The 17,745-nt window shown below is 41.8% G+C and overlaps 1 protein-coding gene across 1 annotated transcript in view; it reads left to right on the forward strand.

Annotated features, from left to right (window-relative positions):
- The window catches only part of TUBGCP4 (tubulin gamma complex component 4), a 339,555-nt gene that overhangs the window by 222,538 nt on the left and 99,272 nt on the right, over positions 1 to 17,745 (forward strand). The window lies entirely within an intron of this gene.

A 17,745-nucleotide genomic window follows, 5' to 3' on the forward strand; every position in this document is an offset into this window, starting at 1 on the left:
AGTCTTTTCGAGTCACTGGACCGAGTGACTCCTCCTTTCCGGCTCCATTGCGCATGGGCATCGACTCCATCTTAGACTGTTTTCTTTCCGCCATCAGGTTCGGACGTGTTTCTTTTCACTCTGGTTGTTCGAGTCGGAAAAGTATTAAAAACTCTCTAAATTCGTCAGTATTGTTTTTGATCGAGTACCACCTATCATCAACACCTCGGTACCAGCGGACATAGATCTCTACTTGCCCTTCGGGGCACCCGCGCCCAACTTGGGCCTGGTCGGCCCGACCAAAAGTCTTGTTGAAGCCTCATGGACCGGACCCCGGTTAGATTCTGCCCTCGGTGCCACACCAATATCTAGTCTGTAACCTGTGTCTATCTCCAGACCACCAAGAGGATACTTGCAAGGCCTGCAGATCCTTCTGCTTGAAAAAGACTCTGCGAGACCGAAGAGCGGCAAAGCTAGAGATGGCGCCCAGAAGCACTGAACGCCTCGACGCAGAAGAAGAGGAGATGATCCACACCGCAGTCTCCGTTCGGGGGTCCGACTCTGAGCACGAGTCCGACAACGACTGACCGATAACAGCGGGCCAGCACGTGAGTACGCTTGCCCCGACCCAATCCAAGCCCAAATACAAGGCCTCGGGGACGCCACTGCCAGAAGGCCATGGCTCCACCCATAAGAAAACTACCGGTGACCAAGCAACATCTTCGGCACCAAGAAAGGCCACACCACCGAAGCCTTCGGACTCAAGCCGAGGCACAGGCTCCAAAATCCTCAAGCACCGACCCATCGAGTCGAAGCCCCGAAAATCCCTCTCTGAGCCGAAGTCAACAACTACTTCAGGCCTTTCGATCCCGAAGAAACCGGCTTCGGAGCCGAAAAAACACACATATACAGAGGAGCATGGACTTTCCAAGCAATTAAAAGAAAGCCATAGATTTGCGGAAGAGCTTACGCAAATGGAGGATTTTGACGAAAAACAAGCCAGAATACAAATTCATAAAGACACTGGCACAATCCTCACTGCACCTCCTCTAAAAACAAAGAGGAAACTGGCCTTTCAAGCACATTTGGACACTGACCAGCCACCGGCTAAAGTGCCAAAACCGAGACAAATCTCTGCCTCCTCAGTTTTCACCCCACCAGTCTCCTCCTCTTTCTCCTCACCTAACCATCTCCCCGCCTGTTACCCCCACTGCACAGTCTCCAGCACACTCTGCACAGTCACACCAGGATGACACTGACCCAATGGACCTTGATGATGATCCCATTTCAGACAATAGTCCAGAGTGCTATCCATCAAAGCCATCACCTCCAGAGGATAGCACCTCATATGCACAGGTTCTAGCTAGGGCAGCAGCATATCATAACGTAGCCATGCACACAGAACCTCTTAAGGATAATTTTTTATTTACCACGTTGTCCTCAACTCATGCCACCTACCAGAGTCTACCCATGCTTCCTGGCATGTTAAAACATGCGCACCAAATCTTCCAGGAATCAGTTAAATCAAGAGCAATTACTCCAAGGGTAGAAAAGAAATATAATCCGCCTTCTTCAGACCCAGCTTTTATTACCCAACAGCTACCCCCAGATTCCGTAGTGGTCAGCGCAGCAAGGAAGAGGGCTAACTCCCAGTCGTCTGGGGGCGCACCCCCACCGATAAAGAAAGTAGATAATTCGATGCTGCGGGTAAAAGGGTGGCATCACAGGCAGCTAATCAATGGCGTATAGCCAATTCCCAGGCGCTAATGGCCAGATACGACAGGGCCCACTGGGACGAGATGAAAGACATTATCCAGCATCTCTCCAAAGACCAACAGAAGAGAGCCCAGCAAGTAGTAGAGGACGGACAGGCAATTACCAACAATCAGATCAGGTAAGCGTTTTACTCCGCAGACACAGCCGCAAGAACTATTAATACGGCTGTCACCATTAGGCGACACACATGGCTTAGGTCGTCAGGCTTTAAACCTGAAATCCAGCAGGCTGTTCTTAACATGCCTTTTAACGAACACCAACTATTTGGCACACAGGTTGATACATCCGTTGAGAAAATGAAAATATACGCCGACACTGCCAAAGCTATGGGGGCGATTTACTCAACTCAATACAGAGGCTCATTTTGAAAGCCTCAATATAGGGGAGGCTTTAGACCCCAAACATCTGAACCATCTACCTCCCAATCCAAACCCTCTTACCAGACACAATACCAGAGAGGGGGGTTTCGGGGAACCTACAGAGGACAATTTCCCAGATCTAGAGGAAAATATCAGCCCTCAAAGCAACCCACGCATACCAAACAGTGACTTCATCCACATCTTCCCGCACCACACTTCCCCTGTGGGAGGAAGACTGCAAAAGTTCCACACCCACTGGTTACCCATCGCAACAGACAATTGTGTCTTATCCATTATCCAACATGGTTACTGCATAGAGTTCGCACAAACTCCTCCAGATATACCCCCAAAACCACACAAACTCTCCTCTCAACACATTTCAATGCTGCAAACAGAGGTACAGGCACTATTACTCAAACAAGCCATAGAGCTTGTGCCACATCATCAAAGAGGAACAGGGGTTTACTCCCTGTATTTCCTCATTCCCAAAAAAGACAAAACATTGAAACCAATACTAGATCTCAGAACTCTCAATCTTTACATCCTATCAGAACACTTTCACATGGTAACACTATAGGATGTAGTCCCACTGTTACAACAACAAGATTTTATGGCAACACTGGATCTAAAAGATTCGTATTTTCACATACTCATCCATCCAGCACACAGAAAATATCTCCGATTTGTAATACAAGGAAAACATTACCAGTTCAAAGTGTTACCTTTCGGGATAACAACAGCTCCCAGAGTATTTACAAAATGCCTTGCCGTAGTTGCAGCATTCATAAGAAGACAACATATCCATGTCTTTCAATATCTCGACGACTGGCTAATAAAAGCCAACAGTCAAACACAGTGCCAATATCATACGCATTATGTAATAAACACCCTACACACACTAGGGTTCTCAATAAACTACCAAAAACCACACCTACAACAAGCGCAACTTCAACAGTATTTAGGAGCCACATTAAACACCCAAAGAGCACTTGCAAGCCCAAGTCCACAAAGGGTGCAATCATTCCACAACATATTACCAAAAATCCAGCTAAACCAACAGTACACGGTCAAATTTGTCATGAAACTGTTGGGCATGATGGCATCATGCATCGCCATTGTCCCAAACGCAAGACCAAACATGGGGCCCTTACAACAGTGCCTTGCAAAACAATGGTCACAGGCACATGGTCATCTTCAAGATCTAGTGTTGATAGAACGCCAAACACACATCTCGCTTCAGTGGTGGAATTCCACAAATTTAAACAAAGGGCGGCCATTTCAAGACCCTCTGCCTCACGCCATTCTTACAACAGATGCATCAATGATTGGATGTGGAGCACATCTCAACAATCACAACATTCAGGGACAATGGGATACCAAACAAAAACAACTTCACATAAATCACTTAGAATTGCTAGCGGTATTCCTAGCACTAAAAGCTTTTCAACCTCTTCTTGTTCACAAACACATTATCATCAAAACAGACAATATGACGACCATGTATTACCTCAACAAACAGGGAGCAACCCCCTCATCACAACTTTGTCTTCTAGCACAAAAAAATTGGCATTGGGCAATTCACAACAACATTCACCCTGTAGCAGAGTATATTCCAGGGATTCACAATTAATAAGCAGATGGTCTCAGCCGGCATCATCAGCAAACACACGAGTGGGAAATTCACCCCCAAGTACTTCACAATTACTTTCGCCAGTGGAGAACACCAGACATAGATCTATTCGCCACCAGCCAGAACGCAAAATGCCAAAACTTTGCATCCAGGTACCCACACCCTCTATCCAAGGGCAATGTTCTATGGATAAACTGGTCAGGGATATTTGCTTACGCTTTTCCCCCTCTCCCGCTCATTCCATTTCTGATCCACAAACTGCATCAAAACAAACTCATACTTATAGCGCCAGCGTGGGCACGTCAACCATGGTACACAACATTGTTAGACCAGTCACACATCAAACTACCAAACAGGACGGATCTGTTGATACAAAACAAACAACTGATCAGGCACCCCAATCCAGCAATACTCAGTCTAGCAACCTGCTCCTGAAGTCTTAGAGTTTGGATATTACAAGTAATCAAACAAGCAAGAAAACCCACTACCAGGCAGTGCTATGCAAACAAATGGAAAAGGTTTGTCTTTTACTGCCAATCCAAACACATAACACCTCTTGCTGCATCCATACAAGACATTGTAAGTTATTTACTTCATCTACAAAAAGCAAAATTAGCTTTTTCATCCATTAAAATACATCTCACAGCTATTTCAGCCTATTTACAAAATATACAAAACAAGTCTCTATTTAGAGTGCCTTTCATCAAAGCCTTCATGGAAGGTCTAAAACATATCATACCTGCAACAATACCACCAGTACCTTAACGGAATCTCAATATTGTACTCACACGGCTCATGGGTCCACCGTTTGAACCCATGCATTTGTGTCAAATTCAATTTCTAACATGGAAAGTAGCATTCCCCATTGCAATCACTTCAGTACGAAGAGTTAGTGAAATACAAGCCTTCACTATTGAACATCCCTTTATACAAGTACACAAACATAAGGTTGTACTTCGCACAAACCCACAATTCCTACCTAAAGTCATCTCACTGTTTCATTTAAATCAAACAGTGGAACTTCCAGTCTTCTTCCCACAGCCAGACTCAGTAGCAGAAAGAGTGCTCCATACATTAAACATTAGAAGAACTTTAATGTATTACATTGACAGAACATAATCATTTAGAAAGACTAAACAGCTGTTTGTCACATTCCAAAAACCCCATACTGGTAATCCTATCTCAAAACAAGGCATAGCCAGATGGATAGTAAAGTGCATCCAAACCTGTTACCTAAAGGCTATTAGTAACACCAAAAGCACATTCCACCAGGAAGAAAGGAGCAACAATGGCATTTCTAGGAAATATACCAATGACAGAAATGTATAAAGCAGCCACTTGGTCAACACCCCATACATTTACCAAGCATTACTGTGTAGATGTGTTAGCGACACAACAAGGCACAGTAGGGCAGGCTGTACTAAGAACACTTTTTCAACTCCTACGGGCTAACCACCGCCTATGGGAGGAGAACTGCTTTGTAGTCTATGCATAGCATGTGTCTCTGCAGCTACATATGCCATCGAACGGAAAATTTAACTTACCCTGTGTACACCTGTTTGTGGCAACTTCCACTGCAGATTCACATGCACCCTCCCTCCTCCCCGGGAGCCTGTAGACGTTTAAGTTATATTTTAATTTGTACATATGTATATATATATCTCTGTTCCATTGCATGGACATCTCTTTCTTTACACTCTATCACTCCTACCTTACCCTCTGCGGGGAAAAAAATCTAAGAGGGAGTCGATGCCCATGCGCAATGGAGCTGAAAAGGAGGAGTCACTCGGTCCTGTGACTCGAAAAGACTTCTTCGAAGAAAAACAACTTGTAACACCCCGAGCCCAACACTAGATGGCAGGACCTGTGCATAGCATGTGAATCTGCAGCGGAACATGCCACAAACAGATGTACACTGGGTAAGTGACATTTTCCATATATGTATATATATTTCTCCAGTAGTTATAATTAGGACCTAGTTTCTATAGAAAGTTTTTGTTTTGGTAATAACTTTTGTGCTGTTTGATGAATCTTCACAAACTTTTCCAAAAAACATTCACCTCGCGTCAGCTGCTGTCTGATAAGTTTTGGGGTGAACCATCAAGTGGCGGCAGAGGAAAAGGGGGGGTTCCAAAACGGGGTTTCCCTAATAATTTTTCCATAGAGATTTTAAAATGCGATGTCGCCGAAACCACTGGACGGAATTGCACCAAATGTGGCTGAAAGGTAGCTCTTGGTCCCAAGAGCACTTCTTGTTATTTGGTGTAAATCCGTTTAGTAGTTTTCTAGTTATTAAATGAAAACCAAAGTTGTATATATAGAGACGCGGATTCAGAGGAAAAGCAAGGCCCTGATTGGCTGGCCTCAGCCTGACCGAAAAGTTGCAGCCACCATTTTGTTTCTCACCTTGCTTGTGGGGGTGGGAAAAACAGTGTAAAAACATATAAGGGGACAGGATCCAAGTATTATGACCCCATAGGACACACCTCATGGGCAAAAAATTTGCCTTTTTTTTTTTCCGGCTGATCCGAGGATTTGAAGATGTTCCACGGATCCTCCTCGGATCTAGGGGAAAAGCGAGGCCCTAATTGGCTTGACACAACCTGACACAAATATTAATGTGTGTTAAAAAAAACATAGAAATTCACGGAAAAAGCAAAGGTAACAGGGAAGTTATAGTTAGAGTTAGGTTTTACCCAAACAAAACCATAGAAATTCAGCAGTTATACGTATACATTTAGTTATACTTCTCTGAAGAAACTATACCTCATGCCTGAAAATAACTTTAGGCCACAAGTTATAGCTTCTTAACATAAGTATAACTATAAGTATAACTATAACTGCTTAATTTCTATGGGTTTGGTATGGGTAAAACATCAACCTAACTATAACGTCCCTGTAACCAATGTTTGTTTCAATTAATATATATATCTCTATATATATAGTTATATTATATTCACTTAAAAAAACAAAGGTTACTGGGACTTTATGGTTATGCTCAAATTTTAAACGTAAAAAACCATAGAAATTCAGCAATTATAGTTAGTTATTTCAAATAACTATAACTTATGTCCTAAGATAACTAGAACTCATGCCCCCACCATACACGGTTTTCTCCTCTATAGTTTTACTGAAAATATTACATTCATATTATAAATGATGTTATCAAAGATGTCATGAGTGTTAACAGTATGTTTGGTTATTAGAAGTGCATGGCAAGGATACAAGTAATGGTTACCTTAGGGCACGAGTTACAGTTACTTGAAAATAACTGTAACTATATCTACTGAATTTCTGTGGTTTTGTACGTTTAAAATGTGAGCCTAACTATAATGTCCATGTAAGCTTTGTTTTTTTCAGTGAGTTTCTATGTTTTCTTTTTAACCTAAAGTAATTTTAATTATTATACATTAACGCAACCTCGTGCCACCCATGGCCCCCCTATAATCAACCAACCCGGCACCACACACAGCCTTCGGCCAGGCCCTGCGGCCAACCCCCTATATCCACCCAACCCCACGCCACACATGGCCTTTGGCCCTTCACATTGGGAGTTCGCCGCAGGGCCTAGCCTATGGCCAGACCTTGCCGCCAACCCCCTATAATCACCCAGCCTGGCGCCACGCACTGCTTTTGGCCATGAGTTGCTGAGGATTGGCAGCAGGCCCTGCGGCCAACCCCCTATAAATACCCAACTCTGCTCCACAAAAGGCCTTTGGCCATGCACTACAGGGGGTTGGTCACACAGGGGGTACAACCACCCAATCCCTCCGTCGAGCTTTACAGATAACTTTTCAAGGTGAAAATGCAGAGAAAAAACACTTTTATTGCTTTGACCATGCGCCAGCAATTTGGAAGATTAGTACTTTCCAGAAGTGGAGCCACAACTTGGGGACCTGCTTTGTTTGTATCTGTAAATGCTTCCTTTTGAGGTTTAATTTTTGCGAAATGAACATAGCGGCAGAATGAATCATGCCCTGCATATTTATCAATTTTGTGCAGAAAGTCTACCCAACTGTAGTACTTTCTACTAGCTAATTAGTAAGTGCTACCTTGTTGAGTAAATGTATAGTGCATCTCCTATACTGCAGCTGCCTAAATGTCTCCAGAGACCTGGTGTGTCTGTAACTTTGCCAATGTGATAGTTCTTCAAGCAGCTCCATCAGGAACTGCAGCACAATCATATTTGGATGATTTGCACCTTACAGAAGTAAATGTTTCTTTGTTATAGGACCACGAGGGGAGCCTTAAGGCCCCCTCGGTCCCATCTGGCTCCCTGCCTCCTGCGGGAGCCGACATTGCTCCTGCACATAGGGAGCTGCTGTGAATGCAGTTCCCTGCGTGCAGGAGCAATAGTTTAATTTCTTTCCCTGCCCGCAAGACAGCAAGCAGGGAAATAGATGAAAACTCTGCTTTCAGCTAGCGGGAGCATTTTTAAAGCAGACAGTTTCCTTTTGCTTGGCGGGAGCTGTCAGCAAAGACAAAAAGCAAAGAGCTATCTCCTAAGAGTGGGCACCTTGAGAGGTAGCTGGAGCCGGCTCTGGGGAGTGGCATTCCCCAGGGCGATATATGGCTCCAGAAGAGAGGGGGGTGAGGGGGGAAGGTGTCACGCAACTTCCTTTCCCTTCTTTTTCCCTTCTTTTTCTTTTCTTTTTCCCTTCCTTTCCCTTCCCTCGGAAGTGGCGGTTCCTGGGGCCCTCTGGAAGTTTTAAGAATTGCAGCCCCAGGGAGGTGGAGGGGGTCTGCTTGCACCCGCCCAATTTGTTTTTCATGGCTCCTCTGAGAAGTGGTGTTTCTCTGGCTTTTGAAAGCCTTAGGAGGGACCCCCCCCCCCCCGCGCCCTCCTCCTCATTTTTTTTTTTTTTTATAAGTCCTCATGCCCCCTGGGACCTGGCCCACCAATGGGCAAAATTAAAAGCCAAGCAGAATGTTTGCTTTTTTTTTTTTTTCATTCAGCGCGAAATTCGCAAATATTTTTGCCCTGGAGGTGTCCTGGGGGACCCCGTACCATGGCTAGGGGCTCAGGGTAAATGTACAAACGTACCCTGCCCCTTTTCTTTTTATGTTTGTTTTTGAGACTCGGCTAAAGCCAAGTGTCAAAATGGCTGCCACACTCCCTGGTTGAAGTGTTGGCAGCCAATCAGATCTGAGCACAAGATCTGGAGAATTTGCGAAGCCTTTGTGCCTCTAGATATACACATTTGGTTTTCTTTCAATATTTCAAAAACTACTCAACGGATTTACACCAAATAACAAAAACCACTCTTTCTGGACCACAAGCTACCTTTGTGCCAAATGTGGTGTAATTCTGCCAGCAGTTCGGGCTGTAGTCGTGTTCAAAATCACTATGTGAATTTAAATGGGAAACAGACTACTTTGGACCCCCCCGTTTGACGGATAACCCCACAACTTTCCATGAACAAGATCCTTGGCCACACATTTTTTGGAAAAGTTTGTGAAGATCCGTCAAACGGCACCAAAGATATATTCAAGTCAAAAAACACTTTTTTCTTTGGAAACTAGGTCCTAGCTATAACTACCTATTGGCGACCACTAGATAGATAGATATAGAGAGTTCTAGATAGATTTAGATATAGATAGATATTTGTACATGAAAATGGGTGGAACACCATAGTTACCCTTTAAAGCATGAAAGCATGATTACCTGATCCTGTTTTCTAAAATCTCATCTGGTGGGGAGACCCCTGATTGTGTAGTGGCCTGGGTATAGGTACCGGTAGGATATCTTGATGCGTCTAGATAATATACAACAGAAATGGGAAGAATAAACAAGGGAATATAAGCGCTCACAATATTCACCACACTTTTTAAATAGATACAAACAGTTTAGGGCACGGTGCTCCTGGTCGGAGGATCTTCCCCCTCTTCCAATACTATCTCAAAGAGATAAAAACAGGCTCAACAGAGATCAAGGCACACGTGGAAATAATGGTATAGGATCAGTAGTCCATAAGTGCTACATTGATGGATCAATGATCAAATCTGAGTGGATCATGCAGGTTAACAGAAATTCCAATTGAGTCCTTGGGATGTAAAGTTCATCTTTTATTGGAACAGAAAACCAGCAAAAATAGCCAACACATGTTTCGTCATAGGAGAAAATGCTCCCCGCGACTTCCTCAAGGCTGGAAAGGATACCAAAATTGCTAAAAATAAAGTAAAAAGTATATAATACACATATAATACAATGAAATAATGTTTAACAATAGAGTTAGTGTACAACAAAAAGAAACCCACGTGACTTAGTGATAATCACACTTAATACACTACAGTGAACTCATAGCAACATGTGTGTATCGAAATGTAACGATGAGAGACATACCTCTCAAACGTGCCATCCGAATTGGAGAGAGCGAGATAATACACGACACCCAAGAGAGAGAAGACCAGTGAGTCAACAAAACCCGAATTAGATTCCAGAACCTTAGCAAAGGAACCAACCGCAAAACCAATGCATCATGAGATTAAGATATCCATAAATCATGCCGTAAGAAGTAATATCTTTGGAGCAGGCAAGCATACCTCGATAAGGCATAGTGCAAAATTCAGGGTACTATGTGCCAAAGCAATCCCTCTGGTGTTTAGATTCAATATGCTGTGAACAAGATAAATGATTACCAAAACAAAAATTAAGAAGGAGACATCCCCCAAGTGGTATCCCACGTGTTTAAAACAAACCATAGTGCACAGACCCCTACCACGTCTTTTGGCTCTGTGTGTAGAAATCCGTAAAGAATAATCCTAGGCAGTGTGTAATTAAACACCGACTGAACTGCGGGCAAAATAAATCATAGTTTGAAGTCTATCGAAATTGCCGCCGTGAGCAAACCATCACGCGATAAACGGGTTCTCGGCAAACGAAAGCCCCCCGCTTACCTCACGTTATTAGAAAGAAATGAAGTAACGTGTCGCAGAGCCTTAGATCCAGAGCTCCGGTCGGCAAATAGCGCAGCCGGCGTTCCTCTGCCCTCCGTTAAAGTACTGGTGGACAGAGTAAATCCCCGCCAGACTAAACAGTTCCTGTAAAGCCCGACCGCCATGATAAACGTCATATACAATAGAGAGATGTGAAATACGGGCGCCATCTTGTAGCGATAAGAAAAACATTTTTCTTAGTAAGTGTGCATCCTTGCAACTATGTAAGAAATGAGAGTATGGCAACAAAATAACTGAGAAATAAATAAAATAAAAGTATACATAAACACGAAAACGAAATTGAAAAAGGTGAGTGCAACCCATAAGTATATTATTGGTAAAGCAAAGTAAAGCAATAAGAAAGTATATAGCCCAGCTTTACCAAGGGTGCAACCAGTGAAAACTAGATTAGCAAAAAATCCTCAAGGAATAAGCATACAAAATTACAGTGTGTTACCATTGATGTGGTGTGCAACTCTCCTCAAGTCCATGCCGTGACACCCATCCCAAACTCCAGCTCGGATAGCTCTACATAATGTACAACATTTAACCTACTTATATGGAATGCCGAATATGCATAACAAAAAAGAGAAAGCAACCTTAGTAAACAGATAAATTAATAACCATTGAACCATATGCAATATCCTGTAGAATAATTATAACATTGCAATAACAGAATTGATTGTAAAATAAAGTCAAAACAGTTATATAAAGAATTCTGTGAATTTCCCCTAAGAGCTCATGTAAATCAATACAGCATGGCAGATTCATTGGTACATAATAGCACCAATAATCGAACATTGATAATAATGTACATTTGTCCTATATCTGTTACATCAAAATCTAAGGGCAGAAAGAGATATAATACTATAATGTATTACTCCGCGCATGAGTAGTGCACATGATAACTCAATATTAGCCCAAGAAGTATTCCATCTCATGGTTAGTATTAAGGCCTATCTCCACAGCCCTGAGTTTGAGGATCTAATAAAATTCCCTTTTCCTGAGTGCTAACTCCCTAATGCCTCCCCGCGAATTAATGTGTACAATCTCAAAGCCAAAGAATTCAAAACTCTGGATTTGATCCTGTTTGGGGCATTGACGTATGTGTGTTACAATGGGTTATCGTTTATCCCCCTGTCTAAGAGCTCTGTAGTGTTCACTTACTCTTGTTTTTAGCAGTCTGATACTACTACCCACATAGTAAAGTCCACACTTACAGACAGTCATGTATATCACAAAACTACTATCACAAGTAATATTTGAAAGGATGTGGAATTGATCACCCGCCTGGCTGTTAAAAGTAGAGATCCCTGATTGAGTCCATTTACACATACTGCAGCGTCCACATTTATAGAACCCCTTGTTTCGACTTGTAAGCCAATCCTCATGCTGATGTATAACCGGATAGCTGGGACACAGTATATTTTTAAGGGTTCTTCCCCTACGGTAAGTGAAGGTAGGTGAATCCGAAATTAAACCTTTAAGGGTTGTATCAGCCTTAAGTATGTTCCAGTGCTTAGTCATGCATTTTCGTAAGGTTGCTGAAGCATGTGTATAGTTAACTATACACCGTAAATTGGTATTAGTAGCTTTGACTTTATGCCTAAGGGTGTCCTCCCTGGTTAGGGGCATAGCTCTATTACGTGCTTTGTCCAGAATGCCGGGAGGATAGCCCCGTGATTTGAATCTGACCTCCATGTCCTCAATATTCTCCCTAAAGTCCACATCCAAACTGCAATTTCTTCTTGCTCGTACCATTTCACTATAAGGAATCGAGTTAATTTGATGTCTGGGATGTGAACTTGTTGCGTGCAGTATTGAGTTGCAAGCAGTGCTTTTTCTAAAAAGACGACTCTCAATTCTATCATTGTGGATAAAAAGTTCCACGTCCAAAAAGGTGATATTAGTCGTGCTGTGTTCCCAGGTAAATCTAATGTTCAGATCATTGGAATTCAAATAAGTAATAAAGTCATTAAGTTTAGTAATATCTCCCGTCCATATCATGATGCAATCATCGATATATCGACCCCAAAAAAGTACATCCGAGTTCCAAGTGTTTCCTTCCTTGCTCCAAATCACCATTTTTTCTAAGTACCCCATAAAGAGGTTCGCATAAGCTGGTGAAAAACGAGAACCCATAGCTACCCCCATTTTTTGGCGAAACCACTCTTTTTGGAAAAGGAAAAAGTTATTTTCCAAAATCATTTGAACCATGTCTAATATTATGTTAGTGTGTCCATATAGGCTAGCTGATTGATTATATAGGAAATGGCGCAAGGCAGTCATTCCCAAGCCGTGATCAATACTTGTATAAAGGGAAGTCACATCTAAAGTTACTAACATCATCCCTTGCTCCCAAGTGATGTCGATAAGGATTCTAGGAATGTTTAGTATCCTTAATGAAAGAAGGAAGGTTAGTTACAAAGTGTGGCAAAAAGATATAAACATATTCATAGAGTCTCTCAGTCGGACCACCCATGCCCGAAACTATAGGCCTGCCTGGTGGAAAGGAAGAGTTCTTGTGAATCTTGGGTAAAGTGTACAGGCATGGATATCTAGGTCTGAGCACTCGTAAATAAACAAATACTCATCCTCCCTCAATAGTTGTTGATCAAAACAGTCTTAAGAATTTGTTAATCTTATTGGTAAAACCTGGTATTGGATTAAAATCTATCTTCTCATAATAGGATGGATCCCCTAGTTGGCTACTGATCTCTAATCATCTTGATGCGTCGTAGTTTAAATGTCTACTAATAGTATGTCAATTTGCAAATACCATCTGGGCTACTCTACACAGGCCCAGGGTTGTACTTGTTGAACAGACTACAAGTAATACAGAACATAGCGGTTTGCTTATTGTTTGAAATACCTATGTTCACAAGGGTGTCTGTGTTGCGAGAAAAACTGCACTGGCTACCTGTACGGTAACGCATTATATTTAAGGCATTGATATTGGCTCATCAAGGTCTCTATAAACGGGGACCAAAGTACTTGAATGAGAGGATGATGGAATACCGCTCTGCTCGACCTCTTTGTTCTAGTACTGTTGGCTTGTGGTCTCACGGTTTAAAAGGCAGCGCCGTGGAGGTTCTTCTTTTTCAGTCCTAGTCGCCAAGGCGTGGAACCAGCTTCCTACTTATATCAGAGCGATCAACTCTCTGGTGAAATTTAAAAAAGAACTGAAAATATTCCTTTTTAAACTTGAATGAGAAGGTCCGGGTTGCTGTTCCTCTCCTCTGAGCATAGCTTAAGTGCCAGGACACTGTTTGAGTAGCAGTGTGCTATATAAGCAAATTGTATTAATTAATTCATTTATTCATTCATCAAATTTAAACTACAAGGCATCAAGATCTATTGCTCTACCCCTTGCGTTGGTCTGCCTAGGGGTGTTGTAGCACGCCCAGTGATGAAACATGTCACTACTACTGGTTGAGGGTAGTTTTAAAACCATTTATGGTTTCCCATAGAGGGTGGTATCCTTTTAGCTTTACCTCCTCATCCCTTTTGTGTGTTCTTGGTTATTGGTCAGGAGTTGTACCTCTCACCCCTTTTTCTTGTGTGCACTTAGCTTCCAAATACACTACATTGTTTTACGAATCCCTGAGGTTAAGGTTGGTAAGTTCCAAACATGTTTTATACCCAGCCACACTTGTAAAACCTTGCTTTGCAGTCTTGTGTAAGACAACTCCAGGAAGTATTGAAATTAATTTTGCAAGCATCACCAACCCATTGTTAGTGAATCAGAAATTCTGTCCACCAAATATCGAGTACCAATAGTGAATGATAAAACACAAACTGAATATTGTTACATTTTCTTCAGTATTCTTATAGAAAACTTCCCTGTAAAATTACATGAAAAACAACATTCCAAATGTCTGTCCACAAATACTGTCTCCTTCAAATAATGCTTTTATACAATATGAGGATATATTAGAACAAGACGATACTTGCAGGGAGTAACACAACCATAAAGTGCAAGCTTTTGCTAAGAACATCCAATAATTCATCCCCAATTCTAGTCTTATAGCCTTAAGCATGGAGCGGGGAGCATTAAGGTCTTCTTAAGATTTGCATCCTCTAAATTATCTCAGTTTAGCAAGAAATCCAATGACAAAAGTTAAGCCCCATCAAGAGCTTATACATCTAGCCTAATTTTGAAAGTCCTCTACATTCATTAAGTCAATATTGTCATTCACATTTTTTCCATCTACTATAGCATACAGCATAAAGCAGTAGGCCAGCCCACTTCAGCAATTGACTTGCTTTACTGTGAGTGAAGGCATTCTGTCCTTTCACAAAGAGCACATGCACACAACAAGCAGTCCCCTTCAGCTCTAGTGGCTCCTATGTCAATGTGTGCTTTTTGAGACCAAAAAATAGTAGGTTTAGACAGTGGTTTTAGTCAGATTAAACAAAGGTCTGGCATCTTCCCCAATCATAACGTTTTGAAGAAACCAAAGATAGACAAAGCCAAAAGGCTTTCAGCTAACATCATACAAGTTGACTTTGCCTATGCTCATTATACAAGAATGAAGAATGTTATAGAATATCTATCTGTTGAAATGGATGCAGTGCTTCAGAAACCACCTTATCCTTTAAAAAAACAAAACATATCTCTTCTGGTAGCATGTGCTACGGTGGCGTTGTCATTACGTAAGAGCTTTAATAAGAGCCTCTCTAACTATGCCAGGACTCACATTCTAACAGGGGTTGGATTCTAACCATCTCCGATTTTGCCACTTTCCAGAGATCAATATACAGTTGGAGGAGGTAGGCATAAAGTGGTAGTTCCAGGGTTGGAATGCACTGTAAGTTTGTGCACGCCATCCTAGTTAAATACGGGTATTCAAAAACGTACGCCTCTGCAATCTCTTCCTATACTGGAAAGAGATGGAAATTTACTCCTGATAAGGGAAGGAGTAAAACTTTTTCCAGGGAGAGAAAGTGAATTGCAGTCACTAAAGAGTTTAACATTAGCAAATGTAAGTCTATGGATTTGCTCATGGCAAAATTGAGTTCACAAATTTGCTAGGAGGACGGCAGTTTCCAGGCCTACTTCTGTAAACTCTTGTGAATTTCTAAAAGTTTTAAACCTGCATGAATGCAAGAACATATACCTGCGGATGCACTTTTCTTACTTTCTTTAAGATTTGAGCCCCTAGATTGTTTTCATTTTGTCCTTTATGTTGCCCACAATAGTTTTACACTGATTCTCTATTACTAATCTTTTTTTATTTTATATTGGCACACCTCAAACTAGTTTTCCCAATGACACCTCATGGAAATCGTATCGGAGGTTGCACATTGAAACATTTTTTTTCAAGTTGCAAATTTTTGTGCGCATTCTATTTTGAAAGTGAACAATCATCAAACAGGCTATACGTCTTCTGCATGTGTTTGTAGGAGCATTGTGGGAGCATTATAAGTAGCTTCAAATTGTTGAATTTTGCACACTTCTAATCATTTTTGTACTGGAACCAGTGTCTGTAATGCACTCTAAATACACAGCTCATTGCATTTCCTTACAGCAACCCCCCTTATTTTAAAGGCTTTACTTTATGTGCTGTGTCTCTGAAAACCATATTCATATGGATATGAATCTTGCAGTTAGTTCTAGACATTCTCTTTCACTGACCTCTACTGGAGTGCTGTTACTTGGTAATCAAACTGTATGTACTGCAGAGTGTTTGGTCTGTTTGTCCTGTTGACAAAATAAACATACAAACCTGTTATCTTGGTCATCAAGTGATGGTAATTGATCAGCCATGTGATATGTGTAGCAAATACCCGAATTCTGTTAGTCCAGCAGTATTTTCCAATCAAATCAAGTTTACTTTGTAGGCCAACAGGGCTATTGTCTTTGATGATCAAATTATTGGCATAAAACAGTCAAGTAACATTCCTCAACTGAATCTTAAGGAAGAACAAACTTGAATTCTGCTGCATTCCCAGAAGATATTAAAGGTAAAGGCTAAACAAAGCCGGGCCAATACATAGTGCTGCTAAAGACCATTGGCAATTGGAGTTGGTTTTGACAAACAAGCACCCAAATAATTTGAACCTGCGCCTAGTTATTGTGTATTCATTTTAAAATACCAGCTGGTACATAATAAGAGTTTAGCCCAAAGATTAACCCAATCATGAGCTACCAAAACATTCACAAGACAGCATCATAACTATTTTGCAACTTCAGTAGTCGATCAGGAGGCACTAATGGGCAAAACAATGGTCCTTGGTAGTGATTGGGCCAAAACTACCCTAGTTACCAAGGAACATTCTAGCAGACGGCATTGCAACATTCTCGATTGAACGACTTTTGAAAAAATGTTTTCTGTAATTTATAGGAGCCCTAAAAGTATATAATCCCGTTGAAGAGAGTAATCCCCTTGTTAAAGGTATTTTTTGTTAGTGCTGCTCTCTGTGAGTTTGGTAATTCCCCAAAGGAAACAACCCACTGGAAAAAAGGAGCTGATACTGATGTCCATTGCAGAGAGTTCACTCCAAGGATCTTGACATATTTTCTGGACCCGCAGCTCTAGGTATTTTTAAGTTTTAAGTTGTTGGATCATTTCAATGACTTCATCTGAATTCATCTCATCCAACAGCTGGGAAAAAACAGGGTCTTGGTCCCTGACCACTGATTGTTAAGCCAGTCTGCAACACACTTTGCGTGCTGACATCCTGTGTCAGCATGTCAGGCTTTGTAGAGGAGCTGGCAAAAGGAGCTAAGGTTCAGTCCGAGCAATCTACTAGGCAGCGCTAACCCTTTACCTCCAGGAGAGAAGTGCAGCAACTGAAAACTGCATCAATATCCTACAAATAAAAAAAGTCGCACAGCTTGTAGCGCTGTAGAATCACATACACCCTACATACCTCCTAAGATTCAAGCTAGTAATGAATCGCCTGTTGGTCATCTGAGTGTCTTTCCACCTTCTCTACAACACTTCCGTACTGTACATAGACTTCATAAAGCCTTTTAGTGGAAAACACATTCTGAGGTGACCCCTGTGTTGTGGTGCACTTTGGGTTTCGGGGAAGGAATTGTGCGTTACATCGAAATCT

Source organism: Pleurodeles waltl, chromosome 3_1, assembly GCF_031143425.1.
Source record: "Pleurodeles waltl isolate 20211129_DDA chromosome 3_1, aPleWal1.hap1.20221129, whole genome shotgun sequence".
Taxonomy (NCBI): domain Eukaryota; kingdom Metazoa; phylum Chordata; class Amphibia; order Caudata; family Salamandridae; genus Pleurodeles; species Pleurodeles waltl.